General features: G+C 40.8%; 1 long non-coding RNA gene across 2 annotated transcripts; it reads right to left on the bottom strand.

The window, feature by feature from the left end:
* Nucleotides 1-1,679: 1,679 nt before the first annotated feature.
* LOC122459982 lies at nucleotides 1,680-25,290 on the bottom strand. 2 transcript variants are annotated; one of them, XR_006280982.1, is made up of 5 exons: nucleotides 25,016-25,290; nucleotides 18,832-19,067; nucleotides 18,138-18,280; nucleotides 3,175-3,340; nucleotides 1,680-2,122 (listed from the first exon to the last, which is right to left on the bottom strand). It is a non-coding gene; the product is annotated as an uncharacterized LOC122459982 (long non-coding RNA). The 2 variants fall into 2 exon arrangements; XR_006280981.1 differs by having other exon boundaries at nucleotides 18,138-19,067.
* Nucleotides 25,291-26,905: the final 1,615 nt, after the last annotated feature.

Genomic DNA, 26,905 nt, shown 5'->3' with positions numbered 1-26,905 from the left:
TTTCTTCTTGTTAAGAAGGAAGAATCCATAAAATGATGGTGAAAGGCTTTCATGTAACTTAAAACATTTATTGGTTAAGATAACCTCAAGATAAAACAGTTTTTAGGGGAGGAGGGCTGTGTATTTCTATCACTTTCTAGTACCAAGCAGTATAATCTTGTTTGTCCTATACCATGCAGAGTGGTTTCAGACATTGCCATAGTAACACAGGCAGTGCATCTTGGAGTTGCATAATTTTGTTCCCCCTTCTATTGAGTAAAGTTTCAATAGTCTAAAATTAAAAAGCAAACCAACACAAAAAGCAGTTCCAAAGAGCACTATGACCTGGGAAAACAGGTAGAGAAAATAATTGAGGGCTCCAATTCCAAAAAGTTGGGGCAAATCTCAAAATATTATATTGCCAAGTGCTCATTTTAATTCCACAGCTATTTGCTTAATGGATTTGGAACATGTCACCTATAATTGAAGAGATCTGACATATTTGGAGATAGAAATAGAGAATGGCCATTTCCATAATTTGCCTTTACTAACCATGGGGAGAAATGTGATATAAAGACCTGTACAGACAGTCTACAAGTCAAATCCGGCTTGTTTCATTCACATAAGCAGTTCCATTGTACCTAGTCAATCTGCTTGCATAAATGAGGTTAAAAACCCCCAAAACTGATCCTACATCCATGTCATGTACTGGAAACTATTTAATCCTATCCTGAAGGAAATGTATATATGCTGTTTTCCTTTAACCACTGTTGCCAAAGCCTCATGAAGTACAGAAAATTCTCTTCCTCTCCTGAGACTTGCATGCTTCTAGGTGGATTATGATACGGTGATTTTTTTTGCACCAGGTTTATTAGAAGGTAGAATTTAAAGCCAATCCTTTTAGTGATTCCCATTTTCTGGTTTTAGATTTATGAACAGCAAGATATCTTTCCAGATGCAATAATATTGCTCTAGATAATGAAGCATTAATAGGAGCTTTTGATTTTTTGTATTTGATTTTTTCATACCAGCCATATAGGAAGTAAACACCACAAAACAAAACTGACCAAGGTATTCAAGTCTACCCTGTGAGTCAGTGCTCCAGAGAGGAAAGCACTGTGTGACTGGGATTCAAAAGCCCAGACGCCCCCCCCCCCATTCCTTGGAGGGAAATCATTCCTCAAAGCTGAACTTTACAATCTTATATTTTTAACTAGTCACCTGAAAGTTATTAGGGGCTGTTGAAGGCCTAAGGTCAATATTGCCAAGTAGAGATAACCATAGGGTTTTATAGCAACAGAAGATAGTACCTTCAGAGGGTTTTGGAAGTGGATTTGGCCTAAGAAGATCACACATTAAAGGGGTCATACCGACCCTCACAGAGGCATTAGCTAAAACCACTTATTTATTTTTTCTGTGTCTTCACTGGGGGAAAAGGAAATGAATGATATCCAGTTAATCCAATGTTTTATCCAATGATAAAAAAATCACTTTTATTTTTAAAGATGGTTTAATTGCAGAAGTCAGGCAAAAGTATATGTGAAATATTTGCACAACCTCAGCACAAGTGCTAGAGAATTAGTTCCTGAAGGAGAAACAGTTAATCATTATTATACTAACTGACAAGAAAAAATTGATAAGAATTAAAATCAGCTACAGTTCCATGACTATGGAAGAGAGGAGCAAAATAATGAGGGTGATGCTGGCAACGATTAAACTAATCCAATTAGTAAGGCAGTATCAATGAATGGACTGTACAAAACACATACACAAAGAGGTAAGTTTGGTGTGCAGGAATTAGAAATACATGAACTTTCCCCACACCAGTTCAGTATTCTGTGTAGAATAAAGTGAGTCATGCATGCAAGATATGGAAACTTTGGTACCTTGCTGCTAATAATCACAGTTCAATATGCACCAGGTGCGTTTCTTTAATCTTGCCTTCTCTAGTACACATGGCAACATGTATATTTAAACTTAAAAACTGCCTACCAAAACAAGACACTCCACTTTCCCACACTTTTCTTCCATGAAGGAGAAGATAAGAGAACAAATACCAGGGGGCAGATGTTTGTCACATCCTTTAATGCATTACAGGAAGGTTCTCAGATATGACAATGATGAGAGCAGTATGAGAACCAATCTAGAACAGAACAGAACTAGAAATCAGCATTCTTAAAGTGTGAGTTACTGACACCTAATCCTTTGTACATTCATCTAGAGAGAGATGCCTTCCAGAGTTGTTCTCAGTCTTTCACAGATGGAAAGCCAGAGCATAATATGACGGAGCAACCAAATAAGCATGCCATGTTATCATCTTGTGTTTAAGGTGACATAGCATCATTGTAATTCATGGTCATATTGTCATCACATATTATAGAGTGATGATGTAAACATCCTCCTCTCTTTTGTCTCCACACGGTACTGTCTTCTTGTTGCTGGGTGGGACGTAGTGCAATGAAGAACTGGCTAAACCAGCCCTACTCAGCATTTAGGGGTTAAGTCTTAAAAACCTCGGACAATAGTTATCCAGGGAATCAAACTAATAAAATTTCCAGGAGACAGGGGATAAAAAAAGCTAGTAATAGAGATAAAGTGAGATAAAGGTTTATTTCCAGATTATGTTCTTACATTCTAAGACCTTCTTGAAATGGATTTAAACTAATGTTCTTGATCTGGGACAACGGGTACCACATCTTGTGTATCCCCAATGAATTTATGTTTATCTGGAGGGAGTGGGGGTAAGCATCTTAAGTCAATACCAGTATCAATATTACCAAACTTTCCCCTTCACAGTCTGAAAATCTTGAAAGGGAACTTGTCGTACAGCTGACCATGGCTCTGGGAAGGAGGAGACATTTCTCTTGGGAAACACAAACCATATGTCTAAGATCTGAAAAGAGGCCATACTCTAGGTGGCATTATGCCTCATAATGTAACAAGGTGGGATCTGGTACCTCCCATCACTTCCTCCTGTAGTTCCATACAAAAGTTAATGTATTAAAGAAACTTACTGCTTCTTTTATTTTCTTTAGTGGGTGGTTAGCATGTTACGTGAGGTGACCCAGAGGTAAGAATATTATCTAATTGTGACACCCCAAAGAACGGGCCAGGTGTAGACAGACAGAACATGATGCTTCCTCTGATTGCTCTTACCATTTTATAGCAAATATAAATGGTCAAATGTTTTCATACCTCTTTTTCTCCATTAGTTAATCTCATATTTTTTCCTTTGTCTTTGCCCATCTCACTTTTTTGGAGTATTTTCCTTGGTGATGAATGAACTGGGAAATGCTAGATGATTCACATTAGATAAGCATCCAGAAAAATCACATGAGCAATGCATGGCATGATCCAATGGCTGGAAATTGAAACTAGACAAATTCAGACAGGAAATAAGGCATACATTTACAGTGGTGAGCATAACTAACCATTGGGAAAAAATTACCAAGGGTTGTGGTGGATTCTTCATCCCTGCCCATTTTTAAATCAATATTAGATGTTTTCTAAAATAAATCCTCAAAGAGTTATTTTGGGGAAGTTGACTGACCTGTTTTCTACAGGAGGTCAGACTAGATTATCTCAGTGGTCCCTTCCGGCCCTCAAATCCATGAATCTATATCTGTACAAACTAGAGACAGGAAGCAGTCCATAGGGATATATAGTTTCATGCCAGGCTCAGCTCAAATGCAAATTCTTTAACCTATAAGTTTTCTCATACAATTTAAAACTGATAAAAGGTATCTTTTTTTACATAAACACTCTGTTAGTCTATGGAACTCACTGCCACAATATATTGCTAATGCCAAAAGTTTAAAAAGATTTAAAAACAACTAGACATTTATAGGGATAACAAGAATATATAGTGGTATAAATATTAAAAAAGCAGGAGTTTTGCAAAGAATAAATCCTCATGCTTTGGGTCATAAATCTACTCTCATGACATCTGAGAAACTTTTTGTGAGGGTAGGTTATGCTATAGCTGCTTGCTTCAGCACTTCTTGCACCTCCCTCTTACTAGTTTTACTGACACCTCTCAGAGACTGGATAGTGGAATGATTTAATCCTGAATGGCAATTCATTTGTGCCTGCAACAAGAACGCCTGCATCTGAGTCAGGTGACATAGTGTCACATGATATCAGCCCAGTGATGGTGAGATGGTGCGGGGAGAGAGAGCCATAGTGAAAGGTTTCTCTGCTCCATCCAATAGAAGGCCTGGTGGGAGATACCTGCACGGAGCCAGAGTAGAAGCTTCAGCTGGGAAAACGGATAGTTTTGGGAGGGAAATGCTGAGCCTGAGGATGCACTGTGTTGTTTTGTAATAAACCAGCCCCCTGAGAAGGGAATGTTACTTGAACCACTTGATTCTAGAGGCATACATGGGGAACCTAAGAACAGGGCAACTGAAGAAGCAAAAGCATGACCAGGAGGAGTAAACTGACTCCAATCCAGTTCCTATATGACTTCTGGTGCTTCCTGCTTCGGGATGACTCAGAAATAATACGAGAAGGTCAGTGATTTCAGCACTCCTGCTCTCATTCCATGCTAGAATAGCAAAAGGGTGTATAATGGGAAGGGGTGGGGAAAAGTCCAAAACCAAAAACATTTAGCCAAACATTTCCCTGTTATCTAAAGCCTGCTGCTTTTGAGTCTGCTTCTTCCCAAACTCAGGTTCAGAAGGAATGGAATCTCAGCAGCCAGCCTGACAATTAACAGCACCTCAGAGGGTCAGCCATATATCTTAGAGCTCTGGCTCTCAACCAACTCGTTTTTCCTCTTCTTCAAGCAAGCACATCAACACCTGCTAGGAAGCCAAGTCAACCTCCAATGGAGATGGCAAGATCACCCCTGTGGATCAAGCAACTGGGCAGGCATGAAAACACAGCAAGCGGGACTTCAAAAGAAGACAGGAAGGGAGACTGTCCATTTGCTTTATCCCATGTCCTTTTGACTGTGGATAATTTAGTTGGCAGTCCCTTGGAATTCCCAGGTCCTTAAGATGTTCCTGTTTAATGGGTAAGCTTTGTCCCCATTTAGACTCAGAATACAAACACGACAAATCATGGTCCTGATTCTGCAGTTTGATCCTGATGATCTGATCCCTGTACCAGGGCAGAGTCTCACTATGGTCCACCCAGATCCCCGATTGCATGACTGGGATCCATGTTGGATGTGTGCAGAATGTAGGATGTTATTTAAAATGAATAGATTAGCTAGGCACAGAATCGAGTTATATTCCTATTTCATTTTGAATTTTCCAAAATGTTCTAATTGAGCAAAAGAATCGTGACTTTTTTTTTGAGCAATCGTACTTCAAAAATTTCAAAACCAAAATTTACTTTGGATGAAATTAGTCTGTAGCAAAAATATTTTTACTTTGCAGAAAATTTGCGCACACACACAAATCCTGTGGGACAGAATATTTTGAAACAAAATGGTGACAACGGCTTTTTGGAAAAAAAAAAAGGGTGATGCTTTTGCACTGTTCAAGTGGGGAACCACACTCATTAGCTTTCTTCAGATATGTCAGAGCCTGAATCTCACTTACCTTAAGGCCCTTTACACAACTACAGTGCAGCAGCTACACTGCTCAGGCTTGATCTGCACTACAGACTTCTGAGCGACATATTTCAATCAACGTGAGTATGGAAAATCCACACACCTGAGCAATGCAGTTATACCAACATACTCCCCAGTGTCGTCTTGGCTAAGTGAGGTATGTCTCTTAACTCATGCAGTAGAAGGCTTATGCATTAAGCACCAGAGATCTCCGGCTTGATTCTGGCCATCAACAGCCAATGTCTGTCAGTGGTACAAGTGGGGGCTCATCCAGGATATCAGCTGGGAAGTTTCTGAAGCTTGGAGCACACTTCCTCAGCTAGGAGAAGTATGTAACCCAGGCTTGTTGCTGTGGCACCGAGAGATTATGAGCCTGCTATACACCTGGCTAAGAGAAATGTGTCTTTTAACTCATGGATTAAGCTCCAGAGGTCCCAAGTTGAATCCCAGCCACTGCTGACTGGGGTCTGTCACAATTACACCTACAATTACCATGCTCAGTTCCATGGGGTGCTACACAGCAGCCCCACCTGCCACAGGTCTCTACACACAAAAAAGTATTAATTGAAAGGTGCATTTACAGCACAGAGTATCACACACCTCTCTAATCAATGGTTGTATGATATTGTAAGGTTTTTGGTGCAGGGACCGCCTTTGTATTCTGTGTTTGTACTGTGCCTAGCACATATAGGCCCTGGTCCATGACTGGGCTACTGCAATACAAATAACAAACAATACAAGCAACAAATGTAATGCAAAAAAAATAAAAAACATTCCCAATCCATTCATACACTGAACTTCCCTTTCACCAGCACATTGCTTCATAATACAAGCCATATAAATATTGCGTGTATGATAAAACCCATTGTTTCATGTTCTCTGTGTGTGTATATAAATCTCCCCAGTGTATTTTCCACTGAATGCATCCAATAAAGTGAGCTGTAGCTCACAAAAGCTTATGCTCAAATAAATTCGCTAAGGTGCCACAAGTACTCCTTTTCTTTTTGCAAATACAGACTAACATGGCTGCTACTCTGAAACCTGTCAGAAACCTTCGTAATAATAAAATATGTAACAATGCATAAATATATTCTACAAACAGCACACAAATGCATAGCACAGCAACTATCACCATAGCCTAATCAGTTAAATGAAGGGACACAATTAAGATGGGGTGGGCAGTGAAAGTTGTTTGTGGTTTTCGTGAATAATCAGTTAAAATACTTTTCATGTCAAATATATAAATCAATTCTGCCAGCAAAAGCAATAAATCATATTAAAGGAAAATTAGGTACAGGCTTTGTGGTACAAGTGCAGGGCAAATGACTGACAAGAGATTACAGAAGTTTGACTCATAGCTTGACTACTTGCATGAATAAAGATCATTCACCCCAGTAGGTGGTGCAGGAGACAATCCTATCTACAGATCCACAGGATAACTGCTATGGGGGTAGCAGCCAGCCAGTATATAGCATTCTACACAGCAGTAGGGGAAGGAGATGTTTTTGGGGAATGACACGAGGGCACAACCCCAGCCCTACATAAAAATGCCTGGTGATTTTTAATGATTACGCCCAACACACCGGACCTCTCTTTGTATAGTCTCATCTGAAAGATCCAAATTCAGTAAAGTATTTAGTAGTCATTGTATCCATCTCACAAAGGTGAAAGCAGGAATTTGAACCCATGCATGTGTAATCCACTGGTGAGTGTGTGTTTCAGGTCCCCATGTGTGCCAATGTGCAGAAGCTATTTGTTTCAGTCCCTTCCTACTAAACTTTGGTTCTGCAGCTCAAGCTATAGGTGCTTATACTTGTAGCTCTGGAGGTCTCCGGTTCCATCCCCAGTGAGTTGGTCAAGAGAGGGGTTATCACACATGGTTCCAGGGCTTGTTGCTTGGTTATAAAAAGGCTCTTTCACACTGTTTTAGCAACATAAAGGGACCTCCCACTCCAAAAGCAGCCAAACAGGGCCTTAATAGTATTGCCAGCTCTCATGAGTTCTTTCAATATTTGGCATTTTTCTTAAAGCCCCTGCTGCTGGAATCAGGCGCTTACCTGAGAATCCCTGTTTTCATTTTCAAAAAAGTAAGTTTCTAGCCCTTCTGTTTGCAGAGAAAAGCTGGAAGACGTGAACACTAAACAGTCCAACACCAGAAGGCTGATAAAATTAACATTTAATATTTTTAAATCACACAATTTTTAAACCAATTTCATGATTTTGTAGGAACTGGCTCCTGAATTTTGAATGCTTGGAGTTGGCAATACTGCCTTGATATATGTGCAAATCAAGGCCAAACTCTGACAAAATACCTTCCAAGAAAAATTTGCATTATGTTACAAATCTAAGTATTTATTTACACACTAAAAAGTATTAAAACACAGATTCATTTCAAGCCTTTATTGCTAATGGCAGGTAACATATTTCTTACATGTGTTTATAAAATAAACAGCTCCATTCAGATTTGTTAAGCACATTACAGGATTCAAATCCTTCATGAATAAATCTAATAGAACCGTGAGCTGGGATAAATAAAAGTGCTATATCACTGAATGGCATATAAAATACATGCATTACTTTGCTACCTGCATAACAATTAGTCTGGATTCATTATTTAGTTCCCTTGCAAGCTGACCTTCCAAGACATGTACAGACAGATAACAATTGTCTGATGATTGATTGGAATAGAACAACATTTCTCAACTTGTGCATGGCTATATCATAAAAAGCAAAGTGCAATTAAGTCAGATGGAGTGCAGATTTGTTACCTTAATAAGGCAATATGCTGTTGCACATACCATAGCTAATATAAGAGTATAATAGCATAAAACAGAGAGATCTATTGCCAAAAGTTAGTGAAGCTATTTTATTACTTTTATGCCTTGGTTAACTTTTTTTTGTCAATGGTCTGTAAGCAGGAAAATGCTTGCTATTTTAAAATACAAGGACATTTTTAATAGGGCTGGCTGGAAAACAAGAATTGTGTTTCACCAAACATCTCAAGGTTTTAACATTTCTTTCTGTTCCAATGCAGTACAGAACAAAGACCTTTCAAAATTATTCTTCAATGTCATCCGTTGGCACCTTAAGCTGACTACTTAAATATAAGCTAACTACTGGCTAACTATTTAAATATACCTTAATAAGTGCAGTTTTACGGCCTGTTCTTTTGGAGCTAGCTGTGATGAAAAGAAAGGGAAAAAAAGTGATCCGGGTAACTACAGGCCAGTTAGTTTGACATCTGTAGTATGCAAGGTCCTGGAAAAAATTTTGAAGGAGAAATTAGTTAAGGACATTGAAGTCAATGGTAAATGGGACAAGATACAACATGGTTTTACAAAAGGTAGATCGTGCCAAACCAACCTAATCTCCTTTTTTGAAAAAGTAACAGATCTTTTAGATAAAGGAAATGCAGTGGATCTAATTTACCTAGTTTTCAGTAAGGCATTTGATACCGTGCCACATGGGGAATTATTAGTTAAATTGGAGAAGATGGGGATCAATATGAACATCAAAAGGTGGATAAGGAATTGGTTAAAGGGGAGACTGCAACGGGTCCTACTGAAAGGAGAACTGTCAGGTTGGAGGGAGGTTACCAATGGAGTTGCTCAGGGATCGGTTTTGGGACCAATCTTATTTAATCTTTTTATTACTGACCTTGGCACAAAAAGTGGGAGTGTGCTAATAAAGTTTGCAGATGATACAAAGCTGGGAGGTATTGCCAATTCGGAGAAGGATCGGGATATTATACAGGAGGATCTGGATGACCTTGTAAACTGGAGTAATAGTAATAGGATGAAATTTAATAGTGAGAAGTGTAAGGTTATGCATTTAGGGATTAATAACAAGAATTTTAGTTATAAGTTGGGGACGCATCAATTAGAAGCAACGGAAGAGGAGAAGGACCTTGGAATATTGGTTGATCATAGGATGACTATGATCTGCCAATGTGATATGGCTGTGAAAAAAGCTAATGCGGTTTTGGGATGCATCAGGAGAGGCATTTCCAGTAGGGATAAGGAGGTTTTAGTACTGTTATACAAGGCACTGGTGAGACCTCACCTAGAATACTGTGTGCAGTTCTAGTCTTCCATGTTTAAAAAGGATGAATTCAAACTGGAGCAGGTACAGAGAAGGGCTACTAGGATGATCCGAGGAATGGAAAACTTGTCTTATGAAAGGAGACTTAAGGAGCTTGGCTTGTTTAACCTAACTAAAAGAAGGTTGAGGGGAGATATGATTGCTCTCTATAAATATATCAGAGGGATAAATACAGGAGAGGGAGAGGAATTATTTCAGCTCAGCACCAATGTGGACACAAGAACAAATGGGTATAAACTGGCCACCAGGAAGTTTAGACTTGAAATCAGACGAAGGTTTTTAACCATCAGAGGAGTGAAGTTTTGGAATAGCCTTCCAAGGGAAGCAGTGGGGGCAAAAGATCTATCTGATTTTAAGATTCTACTTGATAAGTTTATGGAGGAGATGGTATGATGGGATAATGGGATTTTGGTAAGTAATTGATCTTTAAATATTCAGGGTAAATAGGCCAAATCCCCTGAGATGGGATATTAGATGGATGGGATCTGAGTTACTATAGAAAATTCTTTCCTGGGTATCTGGCTGGTGAATCTTGCCCATATGCTCAGGGTTTAGCTGATTGCCATATTTGGGGTCGGGAAGGAATTTTCCTCCAGGGCAGATTGGAGAGGCCCTGGAGGTTTTTCGCCTTCCTCTGTAGCATAGCACGGGGCATGGTTGACTTGAGGGAGGCTTCTCTGCTCCTTGAAGTCTTTGAACCATGATTTAAGGACTTCAATAGCTCAGACATGGGTGAGGTTTTTCATAGGAGTGGGTGGGTGAGATTCTGTGGCCTGCGCTGTGCAGGAGGTCGGACTAGATGATCAGAATGGTCCCTTCTGACCTTAGTATCTATGAATCTATGAATCTATGATGACAGATGCACTCTTTATCTTCTCTTCCTTGCAATGGAAGGTATTCAAGGACTCAGAAGACATGGGTTCTGTTCCTGCTACAGACATCTAATGGCTGTGTAACCCTGGGAAATTCATGTGTGTTTTACTGCTTTGTGCCCTTTGTCTTGTCTGTTCACATTGTAAGCTCTTCAGGACAGGGACTCTCTCATCGTATATTTACAGAGCCTGATAAAAAGGGACACACTAGGTGTTATCGTAATACAAATAATAATTAAGGTGTGCTGGCTTTAACCAACAGAAGGAGAATCTAAGATCAGGGTTGTTTATATTTTTAATACACAATACCCTTTATTTCTGGAGTTGTATTCTCAGCTAACACAAAACGGGTTATTACAACTAGCCACTAGAGCCGTGCACAAAACTGACTTTCAGTTCACTGTTCGCAGCTTTGTTGTACCGATGTGAGTCCCAGGATATTAGAGAGACGAGGTGGGTGAGGTGACATCTTTTATTGAACCAACTTCTGTTGGTGAGAGAGACGAGCTTTCGAGCTTACACAGAGCTCTTCTTCAAGTTTTCAGTTCACTGCAAGTTGAAGAAAATAATCAGTTTGGATTGAAACATATCTGAAAATAGCAAAAATACTCAGTGAATTGGAAAAAAAATATCTGATTTGAGTCAAAGACAAAGTGTCGTTTGACCTGAAATATTTTGTTTGGGTTTGGCAGGGGCTGAAGGTGGTAGAAGTGTCACTGAAAATGACAGCGAATAGTCATGAGGTGACACCAGTAGATTGAACTGAGTTTACAGGTTACTTCCCTCTACAGGGAATAGCAGTAGATAGACAGGTACTGGGAACAGACATTTTGAATCTGGTATATTAAGGACAGTGGTGTATCAAAAGTGTGGTGGTCTGGAAGCAATAAAGAAGAAAAATTAAATAGAAAAATGTTGCCATGAGTATCAACTGGTAAGACTGGGTGACACATTGTTTGTAGCCTGGTGACTGGGGCACACACAGGGGCACTGGCGCACACACACAACATAGGTTGTAGGAGCACCAAGTTCAAGTCTCTGATCTCATCAGAGGCACCGACTTCCCCTCTTTCCAGTGGGTGCTTGACCCCCCTTCTATCCCCTGCCCTGTCCCCACTCCACCCCTTCCATGAGGCCACACCCCAGCCCCGTCTCCATTCCAACTCATTCCCCAAATCCCCACCTCAGCCCCGCCTCGTCCCTGCCTCCTCCCCTGAGCATGCCACATTGCTGATCCTCCCACTCCCTCTTAGAGCTGTTTGGCGGCGGTCGGGCAGGAAGCGCTGGGAAGTAGGCAGAGGAGCGGGGACACGGCATGTTCAGGGGAAGAGGAGGTGGGGCGGGGGGGCGAGGGGAGCTTGGCTGCTATTTTCCCATGGAGTCGGCATCTATGCCTCTCATGACTGTTTAATTATTTATCCACAGTCAAACAGCTTCAACAGAAGAGACTGAAAGAGTCCCAATCCGGAATATCCCATTGTCCATTGGTTAGAGTGCTCTCTTGTCGGGGAGGGGGGGCAATTGCAAATCCCATCTCCATATTAGGCAGAGGGGGGATATGAACCTGGGTCTACCACATCCCAGATGAGTGCTCCAAGCACGGGCCTGAAAATTATCACAAATTTGTAAATAGATGTGGGTTGGCCAAACCATCATTTCTCACCAAATAAACCATTTGTCAAAATTCTCCGTGCTCTACAAGTCACAGCACTAACTATTCATTATAGCTTATGGAAAAGTTAACCTCATTTTCCACCCCACTAACAGCAACATAGGGTGAGCAAGCAATAGTAATCTGGAAAAAGAGGCTGGACCTTTTCAAATACCTGTACAAAGCAGTGGCAAAATAACAAAAGCAAAATGAGCAGTGATCAATTTAGATTAGCACAAGTGAGGTTTAACCTGGTTAACAAACTATTAAAAGGCTGATTTACTACAGGAAGAAACTCCAACTGCGCATGCTCTATATTGAGAAACAAAAGTGCCTGACATGCCGAATTCTTGGTTCTTTTAAAAACAGACAAAACGCGAGAGGAAAAATCCAAATGGCACATCATATTATACAGCTGAGTTTAATATAAAGTCATTTTGATTCATTTCTGCAGCATATACCATTCCATCTACAGAGCAGTAAAATCAGTATTTCAAAGATAAACAATGGTAAACCTGGACACACACACAACTAACAATAAAAACTATGATTATTATTATTACATAAGCAAGGCCTGAAACTGCTCTCTGCTGACAGCTAGTGATGAGCTGGGGTGAAAAGGGTTCAGGACCCGACTGTATTTTCATGGACATACCTGTATCCAACAGACAGAGTTGTGTTGCCCAAATGATCCATTTTGGCTGGTGTTCGGTTCTGAGTCACTGGAGGAATGAGCTAGAGTGCCATTGAGAAGCAAAGCCAGGATAGTAACTGAAATTTTTTTTTTTGCTGGATTGTATTTACTAAGAGACAATCTATCCTAAATTCTCAGTTACTGAGGGACAAGCTACACTCATTGCTATGTCTGCTTTCCACTAGCTACACTTAGCATAACTTTTTTTATGAGTGGTGTAGCTGAATATTTGGATGCTAATATTCAAATTGTATTGTTAAATTTATTAACCTTGATTTTGGATGTTGCAGATTATGTATTATATATATTCTACAACTTTTTAAACTAAATTTTGTACTTTTGCATAATTTAAGCATTATACCCAGATGTACAGAAACTCTTTTTTTAACCTGAGTATTAGATAATTTTAACATTAGCTTTAATCAAAAATTTAAAATTTGAATGCAGGGATAATGAAATGTTGTTATCCTTATTGTATGAGTAAAGAGCAGCAGAACTGTACTTAGCCTGTCCTGACTGAGAGGGTGACCCTCAACTGAATTGAGCTAACTAAGTTTGGGGTTTGGATGCCAGACCCAAGGGGAGAGTGAGAGGGGGTGGGGACAGGTGTCCTTGCCTGTAGGTATGGGCTCTGCCTAAGAGTTCTAAGCACCATTTGACCTGCCCCTGTCCACTCTTTAAAGATAGAGCAAATTAGGCTCCATTGAGTTTCTTTTGTTAAGCGATCACAGCTGATCATGTCTAAGTGTTGCTTAGATCTGCTGTAGAACCGTGTTTATGCCCAGCCTGCATAAGAAGCGAAGTTCCCCCACTGAGAGCTGAAATCATTGAGAGCTGGGTGGAACTTCAAGAGACCGACTTGCAGAGGTCATAATAGAGAGGCAGGTGGCAGTAGAAGGTGATGGTGCAAGGCCATTGGCGACAGAGCACAATAAATTATAGCAGTGGAGTGAACAACAGTGCAACGGTGGCAGAAGGCAGTGACAGAGTGAACAGCGGCAACTGTGAGCAGCAGCCAAGGCATTGCTTTATGTCTGATTCCCCCATAGGAGGGAGGTGAACTCATCTCTAAACTCTGGGTCTTCACTAGCAGCGGTGAGTGGGGTGAGGCAGAGGGGAGCGGTGTGTTAAAGGGACATTTCTTTGTTGGATTTTCACACCAGAAGGTGAGAAATGGAAGCAAATGACATGGCCCAGCGTTCTCTGGGGGTTGGGGAGTTTTGCTCATGGCCAGATGTGTTCAAATCATAGTTGTGGTCTTTCCCCAAATGAATACCAGGTTCATATCCCCTTTTAATAAAAGTTGTATCTGTTATACACAGACTCAGTGCTTGCAAGTGGGGAAGTATTGCCTCATAGAGGTGCCCCGGGGTGGTATTTAATTTCCCCCGATTACTGGGTGGGGGCTCGGGCCAGTTCTGTATTGTATTGGATATTGAACCCAGCCCTTGTTCCTGCGGTCTCCACCTGGCAGAAGGATTACAATTATTTGAACAAAAATAACAAGGAGTCCGGTGGCACCTTAAAGACTAACAGATTTATTTGGGCATAAGCTTTCGTGGGTAAAAATCCCACTTCTTCAGATGCATTTATTTGTACCTCATTAGTACCAAGAGCAGCCAAACAAGAGCACATTGTGCAAATACTGTACTAAACATGGGGTAGGACACAGCCCTTGCCCCAGAGAGCTTACAGTCTAAAGAATTAGCACAAAGTGTGTGAGGAGACATAAAGGCACAGAGAATTATTATTGTTGTTTATTAATTGTTTTAAGGAGTAGGCCTGGAAGAAGAGCTCTGTGTAAACTCACAAGCTTGTCTCTCTCAGCAACAGAAGTTGGTCCAGTGAAAGATATCACCTCACCCACCTTGTGTTTCTAATATCCTGGGACTAATCCAGCTACAACAATACTGCAAACAGATTCTTTTCAAGTGGAGAAGATGACAATTCTTACCCATGATACTCCCAGGCTAAAGACAGACATATTAAAAAGCAGACAGGATCAGGCCAGATGGCTACAGGAGAGTGAAAGAAAGCAGATATATTAGCCCCAGGTTAAGTAGGTCCCTTTTTCCTGGGTAAGATAACAGGGAAGGTTCCAGAACAATCAATAACTTTGTGGAAACAATTAAGGCAGACAGGCTGATTAGAACACCTGCAACCAATCAAGAAGCTGCTAGAATCAATTAAGGCAGGCTAATCAGGGCAACTGGGTTTAAAAAAGGAGCTCACTTCAGTTTGTGGTGCGCATGTGAGGAGCTGGGAGCAAGAGGCACTAGGAGCTGAGATTGAGAAGGCATACTGCTGGAGAACTGAGAAGTACAAGCATTATCAGACACCAGGAGGAAGGTCCTATGGTGAGGATAAAGAAGGTGTTGGGAGGAGGCCATGGGGATGTATCCCAGGGAGTTGTAGCTGTCGCACAGCTGTTCCAGGAGGCACTCTAGACAGCTGAATTCCACAGGGCCCTGGGCTGGAATCTGGAGTAGAAGGCGGGCCTGGGTTCCCCCCAAACCTCCCAACTCCTGATCAGACACAGGAGGAGCTGATCTGGACTGTGGGTTCATGAAAATGCCCAAACTGAGGGCTGCCGTGAATCTCTAGGGCAAGCAATTCCGCCAATAAGTGCAAGACCCACCAAGGTAGAGGAGGAACTTTGTCACAGCTGAAAAGAGCCAGTGTAGACAAGCCCTTATTGTTGCTGGAGCTCTTGTTTTAACTATGAAGAACATAGAATTTAGGTCTTTTACTTCTGGAGCACAGTTGCAAATGTTAACTAATTAGTCCTCAGAACGTGTTTCTGAGATCGTTTAGCATTATCCACATCATACATATGGGGAAAACAGAGGCAGAGTTTAATGACAAAATTTAGGTGCCTAAATCTGTAGTTAGCCACTGAAGTAAATGGCCTGATTTTAGCAGCCATTGTAATAACTGGAAATTAATACAAAAGAGAACCTAGTAGCTCCCACTGTATCAGCTGGTGTAGGACTGGGCACAAAATAGTCACCCCAAAATGACCTTGAGTGTCTACTTGCTTTGGTATTTTAACAATATGTTAGTAGTTTTATAGAAGCAGGTGGTCATCTACAACTGTCAGACAAAAAGAAGTGAATCAAGGACCTTGCGACGACACAGAAAAGCACCGAGTTGTGGTCACAACAATTAAGAGGTCTGTATTAGGTTCAGCCTGATCCACCCAGTTCAGTGAACAATAAAGTACCTTGAAGGTTTGTAACATACCCAGACTCGAAACTATCCAATTTTCCCCTGAATTCTGCCAGAAATAGCCTGTTACCAGCACTAGAATATTTAGTACAAGAGACTGCTATTTCTAACGTGAAGAGCAGCATTATTAATGAGATCCACATTTACATTGTAGTTGAAAACATATTCTAGAAACCAGTCAATAACAGTGTAAAAACTAATTGTAAGGTGCATGGTACATTAATTCTTTTCCATAAACAAACATCCAAGGACCGATGCTAATGCAGAACTGATCATTTTCTACTCATACCTGCCAAGACAGATGGAAGACATCCCAGGCAGCATTCTAAAAAGCAGAGAGCTTTGAAATAAGTGTTTCTTCTGAGAAGAAGGTCTCAAGATTTCATTGGCAATTTGTTATTTATTATCTGTGGTTTGAAATCAGTCTCACACACACACACACACACACGAGTACAAAAACAACCGCTGTGTTGAAACGCTAGCTAAAAAGACAAGACAGATGAAGAGTGATGGGAAAATGGCACAAAGAAGTCACACAGCAAATCCTGAGTCCCAATACACTGGATTATGTAGCTTCTCATTTTTGGCAACATCTTCTCAATTTGAGATTCCTCTCCCTTTTCACGTGTAATTCTCATTTTAATGACAGTGTTGGGAACAAAGACTATCTGGTGGCTCCTGGGAGAGGTGCGGTGCTTCCTCAACTCCCATCAAGTTCACTGAGGGCTTGAAAGTTGAAGGGATATTGTGCCTTGATGGAGAGGTTCAGTAATGTATAAGATCATAGCTTTGTTTTGTATCACATTTACACATACCCTGTCTTTTCTTTGCCCACCCTATAGCTATTACAAGGCATGGTAAGCCAGAGACTCAAAATAAGACATATATCATATACTCACAAATCCAAATTTTTTAATTTTATTATATATAATGTGTGTTTGCACAAGATTTCTGTGTGTATGTATGTATGTATGTATAAGAATGGAAGTTTTAACATGCAAGAAAAAATAGGGTAGTATTTGCCTGCTATATAGTGTTTTGCCCAGATTTTCTGCTGCTCAGAGATAAATCAGTTTATAGCAACTACACAGAAGTTTGGACAGAACATGATTGTGGGGACTTGTTCAAGATTAAAGAGCCAAGGCTACATTACCAAAGTCTATCTTTAATGAACTGGTTGGGGTATGTGTGTTCCACTGCCATCTACGGGGGAGAAGCAGAACTGATCAACTGCAGAAATCATGGTGATGTGAGAATCAGGCCCATAGTATCTCCCTGGGTCTATATTATCATAGAATATCAAGGTTGGAAGGGACCTCAGGAGGTCATCTAGTCCAACCCCCTGCTCAAAGCAAGACCGAATCCCCAACTAAATCATCCCAGCCAGGACTTTGTCAAGCCTGATCTTAAAAACCTCAAAGGAAGGAGACTCCACCACCTCCCTAGGTAACCCATTCCAGTGCTTCACCACCCTCCTAGTGAAAAAGTTTTTCCTAATATCCAAACTAAACTTCCCCCACTACAACTTGAGATCATTACTCCTTGTTCTGTCATCTGCTACCACTGAGAACAGTCTAGACCCATCCTCTTTGAAACCCCCTTTCAGGTAGTTGAAAGCAGCTATCAAATCCCCCCTCATTCTTCTCTTCTGCAGACTAAACAATCCCAGTTCCCTCAGCCTTTCCTAATAAGTCATGTGTTCCAGTCCCCTAATCATTTTTGTTGCCCTCCGCTGGATGCTTTCCAATTTTTTCACATCCTTCTTGTAGTATGGGGCCCAAAACTGGACAGTACTCCAGATGAGGCCTCACCAATTTCGAATAGAAGGGAACGGTCATGTCCCTCGATCTGCTGGCAAGCAGGACAATCCCCAAGTTTTGCCCCAGATCCCTAAATGGCCCCCTCAAGGATTGAACTCACAATCCTGAGTTTAGCAGGCCAATGCTCAAACCCTGAGCTATCCCTTCCCCAGTTATCCCTCCCTCCACAGCAATGATATATTGCTGTATTTTCATGGCTGCCAACACAGTCACAGTAATTTGTGCTCAGTACCTCTGGGGGGAAAAAAATCAGGCATTAAGGACTTAAACCAATTCCCATTGAAATCTATGGACACCTCTTCTTTGACTTTAATGGATATTGGATGAAGCCCTTGATACTTCTGGATTGAAACCTTGGTCCAATAAGTATTTTCCCTGTTGGTACATTTTCAACATTTAGAAGTTCAGAATGTAACAATGAGGCCCTGAACATAACCAATTCATCAATACTGTGACAGACTTCAGCTCAAATAAATAAAGTTCAGCTTACAGAGGGTTATACTTGAACTGATCATTCCTGAAATTCCCAATTCACAACTCTCTGCGCTTCCTATTCATGTTCATCTGACATCCAATTAACACCTTGTTATGTGTCAGGCCTGTAGTGGCTTCATCTTCAGATCACTGCACTGTAGCATTCAATCCCCTCCACATTACATATACCAAAGTGATCCAGCTAAGAGCAGAGGGCTCCCAGCTGCAACATTTTCATTTTGAAATTGGACTTGGGACACCAAACACTACTGGGGATTTTGAATCCATGACACGTGCATTGCAGTAAAGTAACAAAGTTGGATCTGAAAAAAAAAAAGGGAACTTCCTCTTCAGATGTAAATGAAAAACAAAAACAAAAACCCACAAACCAATTCTGGTGACTATGAGTGTGTCAGCATCAAGGGATCTCGCAATAACCCAAAGCTACAAACCCGAGAAATCAATTACTATCATCCCTGACCCTAATGGTAGCAGATGATGAAGGTTTGAGGTTGGGGCTGAAATCAGTGATGTAGAATCGGAGTATATTCCTCATGCAACCGGCTTAGTTCACACTATATATACCAATCCTGGAACAGAAGTGGTTCACAAATGGCACACAAGAAAACCCCTCTTTCAGGGAACTCAGCCCAAGTGCCGGTGCCCGGTTCCCAGGGGGCAGCTCTGCCTGAAAAAAAAAAAGACTTTAGTTAGAGAAATTAAGACAGACCAAACTCCACTGCTGCTTGCTACAATTTCCTCAAAGAAACACCTACACAAAACCAACACCAGCAAAACGTTTTCTTTCAAAGACTAAAAACTTGCTGGAAAAAGAAATTGTAAGATTATATGTAACTGTGCCATTAGGTTATGCCTGGCTTAAATGGACATACACACTCAAAAGGGGTCGATAACACCTGAGTGAAGGCAGCCAGGATTAGCCAGGTTGTCCACCACACACAACAAGTTCACTGACTGTGGCTTTGTTGTGACTACAGACCTCCTCTTTGCTGCTCACCCAGCCACACGGATCTAAAAATAAAATCTTTATGATGTAATCTGTCATATTTTGACACGAGACTCCAGCCACCAGCACTCTAGCCCTCTTCTTTCTTGCATCAGAATCACAGGCCATCTGTAAGCCAGGGAGAGGATGTCATTGGGGAAAGAGCTTACTCAGAAGCCACTTCAGTGCTAGCTGACGCCTTGCCTACATCTGAAAATTAGGTCAACCTAGCCACATCACTCAGAGCTGGGGAAAATTTTACACCCTGTGAGATATAGTTAGGTCAACCTAGCCCACACTGTAGGTGCATCAAGGTAAATGGAAGAATTCTTCCGTTGACCTACCGAGTGCCTTTGAAATGTGGATTACCAACATTGAACAAAAACTCCCTTTTGTTGATGTAGGAGACATCTACGCTACAATGAGGTAAACAATCAATGATTTCTTAGAGTATGAAGAATGAAGTCTTTTACAACTAAGCACTGTAAAGTTATCTTTCAATAAAAATCTTGTAAACATAAGAATGGCCATATTGGATCAGCCAATGGTCCATCTAGCACACTATCCTGTCTTCTGACAGTGGCTGGTGCCAGATGCTTCAGAGGGAATGAACAGAATGGGGCAATTTTTCAGTGATCCTTCCCCTGTTATCCAGTCCCGGCTTCTGGCAATCAGGGGCTTAGGGACACCGATAGCATAGGGTTGAGTCCCTGACCATCTTAGCTAGTAGCCACTGTTGGACCTATCCTTTATTAATGTAACTAATTCTATTTTTAACCCAGTTATATGTTTGGTCTCTCAATATCCCTTGGCAACAAGTTCTGCAGGTTGAAAGCATTCTGTAAAGAACTACTTCCTATATGTTGGCTTGAAACCTGCTGCCTATTAATTTTATTGGGTGAAACCCTGGTTCTTGTGTTATGTGAAAAAGTAAATATCACTTCCTTATTCACTTTTTCCCTATCTGTCATGATTTTATAGATTTCTATCCTATCATCCCACTGTCATCTCTTTTCCAAGCTGAACAGCCCTAGTCTTTTTAATCTCTCCTCCTACAGAAGCTGTCTCATCCCCCTATTCATTTTTGTTGCCCTTCTCTGTACTTTTTCCAATTCTAATATATCTTTTTTTGAGATGGCATGACCAGAACTTCATGCAGTATTCAAAGTCAGGGTGTTCAATGGATTTATATTGTGGCATTACAATAATTACTGTCTTATTATCTAGCCTTTTCCTAATGGCTCCTAATATTCCGTTAGCTTTCTTGACCGCTGCTGCGCATTGAGCAGATGTTTTCAGAGAACTTTCCACAACGACTCCAAGATCTCTTTCTTGAGTGGTAATAGCTAATTTAGACCCCATCATTTTGTATGTATAGTTGGGATTATGTTTTCCGAGGTGCATTACTTTGCGTTTAACACTGAATTTCATCCGCCCTTTTGTTGACCAGGCACCCAGTTTTGTGAGATTCCTTTGTAACTATTCACAGTCAGCTTTGGAATTTCTGAAGGTTTAAACTCACTTTTTTTCCCCCCTCTGGGGGAGGAGACTGAGCAGAGAAAAAGTCCAATTTTATAACTTAATTTTATAGGTCTGATAACACATCCCTACATTCTTATTTGTAATATCTGGAATTCAGACCATCCTGACATTCTTTTATACAACCAGTCCTTTTTTCTAAAACATAAATCTCGTACAAGTTTGTTTTCTTGGAGAAAGATCAAGTCAATAACAGACTGGTGTCTTGTACAAGGTGAGGTGTCCTGTCCTTTGAGAAGATGCTCTTTTGTCTTTTGTCCAAAATGATCCTTGGCTTTATGACCTGCCCTTTATAGCATTTACAGCTGCCATGTAAAATATCTATTCAATATGTTGTATAAAGCACAAATTGCAATAGTCAATACATCATTTGAAACACGGCATAAAGAAAAGAGTACAGAATTAAAACTAAGTAGGAGTTATAAAAGCTGTATTTTAGAGATTGCATAAACATTTATGTGTGGTAAACATGGTTTTATGGCCACAGAGAGTTATTTTCCCTGCCGCTTGGTTTGTCCCTGGGTAACAGAAAGCAGAAAACCTCTTTGAATTAGCCTGAGATAGCATAACATAAGCAACCAAAAATATAAGTATTTCTTGTTATATTCTCCAGGCACCCAGTGAATAATATAACTGTAGGATTAGCTTAATACTCAGTAAAAGCACAGACAAATTTGTAATGATCTAATGTTATAAAAATAAATGTCATTAATAACCCTTTTTGTATCAAAATTGAGGTTTGACTGCTACAAAGGCATGTGGAAAATCTAGGTCTGAGTTCAGCAGTGTTTTGATGTGGGGTTTTAATTCAGACCTGTTACTAGTTTGGAGTAGAGATGCATGAATTGATTTGGGGAAAAAACAAAAACAAAAAACCAGGAACTTTGTTTTCCCCAAAGACAATCAAAATTGCGAGAATTAAATCTGAATTGACTGTGCAAACTTCTAAAATATTTGGATAGGTTCTCTCCTCTGGGTTCCAGCTGGGACTGGAACCAGAATGCCCCAGTACTATTAGAATGGCTCTTCTTGCAATATGTACAAGATAAGGGAGGAAGCCTATCCTGATTGGGATTTCCAGGGCATTTCTGTAGACTTGAGTAAGTGCTCACCGATGCGGGTAAGTGTTGGAAAATCAAATTCGAAGTGTGCACTGTTCTGAATATCTGGACTTAGAACTTCAAAGATTTGAATGTTTATTCAGGCTGAACCCACGTTCAAGCTTTTCAGGTTTGCCAATCCCTAATTTAGAGGAGATCTCCTCCAGAGCTGCAAACATGGGGCTCGACACTTCCAGCCTCTTGCATAGTACACGAAGACCCTGGCTCCCTGACTAGATCTGCACAAAAGATCAAGCACAATGGAAGTCCTTATTTCCTCTGCAAGGCTAGTGCAATTGCCGGCCTCCACATCTCTAGAGGGACAGGAAACCAATAGCATAAGCATCGATAAATGATGTACACTTTTCCTCAGGCGGTGCAGTGCCTGGTTCCTATTAGGGTCCTCGGAGCTCCAATTAGCATTATGCATATGTAACTGCCATCATCTTGGTCATCACCAGGTGACTGAGCCCTGGACTCTACAGCTAAAAGGATGAGTCTCTACAGATTGAGCTGTAGATCTACATCCCCTAGTTGGGAGCTCCTGAAAACTCAGGCACAGAAGAACCCAGGTAATACACACTCCCAAAAGCGGCCTGTTCACTGACCCCCAACAAGGCTACATGCCCAACTGCCACCATTGAGAACAGGGTTTTTTCTTATTAACTGGTACCAGGAATACAGCTTAAATTATTGAAATTTTTCAGGTGGACATGGACTGTGAAGAGCTGAACAACATAGACCACCCTGAAACGTTGTCCTTTCCCAGCCAAGGGTTTTGAAATGTGCTATTGCCGCTTCATAAAACTCTGACATCCATGGGAGCTCATTATCTTCTGTCCTTAAGGTGATCTTGGAGAGCTATTTATTGATTAACTCAGCAGCGTGCTGCACACCACTTTTAGCAATAAGGAAGCCATTTATGTACAGCCCATGCAAAGTTACCTGTCTATTAAATTGGTTTAAAACATTAGGCTCCAGATTGGCCATAAAATTCAAGCAGCCGCTGCAGGAACCAGAGGTCCCATTGCAACTTTTATCCTCTAGATTGTTTCTAATGTTGCCCCCAGGCATAAAGCAGTGGGTGGTGGTGACAAAATTGTGAGGATTACGTATTTGTAGTCACATACTGACATCAGTTTGAATTAAGTAGACTAAGAAACACATTTTAATGAATAGAGTGCCCCTTCCTCATCCAGGAGGTCAACTGGAGAAAGATGTGCTGTGTCTCTACAATTACTTTACTAGCAGCTTGTATGACTGATCATTTTCTTCACTGCCCTCCTGAAATCTTGTGAGTTTGTAGGTTTCCTGTGTTTCTACAAATACAAGATATTGTCTCAGAGCAGCAGCTGGGTTAGTCTGTCTCCGCAAAAAGAAAAGATGCATTCAGTGGAAAATACAGTGGGGAAATTTATATACACTGTATTTTCCACTAAATGCATCTGATGAAGTGAGCTGTAGCTCATGGAAGTTTATGCTCAAATAAATTTGTTAGTCTTTAAGGTGCCGCAAGTCCTCCTTTTCTTTTTGAAGATATTGTCTATTTGCCTCCATTTTGAGGTTCAATCATTTTTATAGCCATAAAATGAAATAGAAAGTAATGATTAGTAATAGGGGAAAATCATACAAGTTTCAGAGTACAGTTCAGTTCTCTAAGTCTGGATGATTGTTCAACACATGTGAGTATCCCATCTTTGTAAAACATCCTGGAAGTTTCAGAAAAACAGGTTCTCTCACGAGATATGTGACATCTTCCAGTGATAGCTAGAAATATTACAAGAACTGCTTTAGATATGGTATTTGCCACTTTCAGCTTTGGTCCCTACTGGAAACCAGAACTTGATATAAAGCATTACCAGAATTTTTAAAAGTGTTCATATGCTAAAGGTCATTGTCATCTTTTGAGTCTGAAAAATTGGGCTGGTAATGAAACCTCAGAATAGATTTTAATATGGAACTTGTGGGTTTTCGTATGTCCAATCTCAGCCAGAAAGCAGAAATTTGAATTTTTTTTAAAAGGTTAATTTTCTTTCCTTTTATTTTTTTCCAAATTCAATTTTGCAAAACTCACATGAACCAGTTATTTCTTGCAACTTTTCAAAGAGATATTGAAAGCAAATGAATAAAGATGGAACTAAAACTTTTAAATAGGAATCCAACTTTTTAAAAAAGACCATGTTTCACATTTAGAATGCTAAAATTAGAAGTGAATATTTGGCTAAAATAACTTCCCCCAGCATGCCATGGTCTGAGTCTTAATGCTTCATTTGTTGGTAGAAAGCGGCTTTCCAATGACCTAATAAAGATAACGCAGTACAACAGTGTTACAATGTGACATCTAGCACCAATGTGAACCTTCCCTAAACACAGAAGCTCAAGGGGCAAATTATTAGAAGTAGTCACAGCAGGGAGAAGATTTAGTATGGCATATCAAGTTCCAGACCTATTACTGCTAACCTCTTTGAACCTATTCTATCTAATGTAAATTATAAATGACTTTTGCACTGAACTGAATGACAATCTTGGAGTCGCATTAAATTCAATTGGAGAGGTTAATTTCCAAACTAGAAAAGATTTCAATTAGCAGGAAAAAATTGAAAACCATGACTAGGAGCCAAAAGGACAGTAAAAATAGGAAACAAGCACAAGAAATTAATTTAATGTGTGTTACTGAAAAATGTTTCAATATGTTGGACATAATGGCCTGGCATTGTTTCAGGCTTCAGTTAAAAATCATGCTAATTCAATGTTTCATTTCAAGTGACCATGTCAAATTCTATATCCAAAATAGTCTCTCTGCCCCCTAAACATTCCCCATAATCACTGAAATACAAAATAGCAGGAAATCATTTGGGTCATCCAGTCTTATCCAAGTAATTTGCAGGACTTCACTACATCAATCCTACATTATCACATCCAATTCATTCTTGAAGATCTGCACTGTTGGTACCTCCACCATCCCATTGTGAATTGTCCTCCCAAAGCTACCTGCACTTTGCCTTCCTTAAGAGCATTGACCCACCTCCTGCAACCTTCAGAAATGGTAAATGGCATCTTCATTCACCCTGCTTTCTGGTAGGTGTCTAGACACTATTCCTGTGTCAGTCTTAAGGACCTCTTCCTGAAAATGATGCAGGCAGGTAAAGGCTTGTGCTCAGAAGAAACATAACGTAAGTCAATGGGGCTGTGCATAAGTACAAGCGACTGCCGGCATGGATCTACTTGTTGAACAGAGTGTTGTCTTCACTGCTGTGTTAGCATGAGGTCTCTAGAATAGATATTCCAGAAATAGATCCATGTTGCTTATAGTTAGTAATAATTCTGAATATTATTGTATATGTTTTTGTTAATGGGGATATAAAAATGACATAATCAGATAAATGGGAATAGGGTAGGGGTGCAGGGGCTACAGACTGCAGAATGTGTATATGCTGCTGATACAAGGGGAGACTTGTCTATAGCTGGGCAATGAGGAGGTCTCTATCTGCAAGAAGCCCCTAAAGCCAAAGGTTTCCATTCCCAGAATCAACAGTATTCTCTGTTCTGTATTAAGGGTGTAACAGTAGCTCCACTGAGTACAGTCAAGTTACTCCATTATCCTTGCTTGAGGGAGAGGAGGGAGAGGGACCACATGACAAAACAACACTTGAGCTACACAGAGATTGGCTTAGCAGCGCATTGACCCGGACAAGCAGACACCGTGAACAACAGACACACATGGCATGAGTTTAAGCAGAAGGCTGCAACTTTACTAATTATACCCTGGTCAGGGACACTACGCTGCCCACTTCCTGCTCTCACACACCAGGCATTTCATTGGTTCCAGTAGGGGTTCCGGGGCTTTAACCACAAACCAAAGAGTAACTCAGGGTAGATCTTTCCCGGTCCACCCCATAGACTCAGCTCAGTTGCAAAACCTCTCCCACCCATCCTGGGTATGGCAGGGTGGAGTGACAGAAGCCACAAGGTTGTGAGGGGGACACGATCTATGAGACTTCAGGCTTCTCCCCCACACCCCTCCCATGAGTGTAAGGTGCAGCTGCAGAGTCCCGGGTCTTATTAACCTCTGGGAGCTGGCTCTTTGGCCTTTATGAGCCTGGGACATCGGCCACAAGTTGCAACAAGGCAGTGATATTAACAGAATTGTATCATCCTCAAATCCTGTCATTTCTACCCCATTGGTGCCACTAGGAGGCTGCAGAGCAAATGAAAAAAAAAACCCTGGACAACATGCCAGTTGGGCACAATGGGAAAAATTCCTTCCTGAACCCAAAAATCAGGCCATCAATCAGACCCTGAGCACCATAAGGGGCACAGCTCCCAATCTACAAGTAAGGGAAGGGAAGGTTGGCTAGTTAAGTGGGGGAGCAGAGGCTTTTGAAAAGCCGAAGCTTAGTTTAAATAGGTTACGTGGGGGGACCCATCAACCAATCAGCTAGCCTCCTCCCCCTATGCTCAACCAACGGCTAAGCAGAAAAACAAGATGGGAGAGTAGGGGAAGATAGTCTCTTCCTAACACATGCATTTTTGGGCTATTCTCATTCCCTGCTGTGATAAATGAAGGGCGGGGAGAGCTCCTTTTTATGGACACCCAGCCAGCCAGCTAGCTATAAAATTCCACTTAGTAGCTGTTCTCTCCTTTTCTTTTACCTGTGGGCTTGTTAAACCTTCACAGCTAAAGGTTTTGGTTTTTTTTAAAGTAAATTTTATTGAAAAAAACATCAGGAATTTAGACTTTTGCTAGATTTAACAAACCCACTTACAAAATTTAAACATGAAGAGTAATCTTCTTGAGGTCCAGCTTAAAGGTTACTAGTAAACCAAAAAAGCATTTGGGGTTAGCACAGAGGAGTCCATAAGCCAAGAAATAAATAGAAA

Source organism: Dermochelys coriacea, chromosome 4 (assembly GCF_009764565.3).
Source record: "Dermochelys coriacea isolate rDerCor1 chromosome 4, rDerCor1.pri.v4, whole genome shotgun sequence".
NCBI lineage: Eukaryota > Metazoa > Chordata > Testudines > Dermochelyidae > Dermochelys > Dermochelys coriacea.
This window is presented reverse-complemented; position numbering and strand designations above follow the sequence as displayed.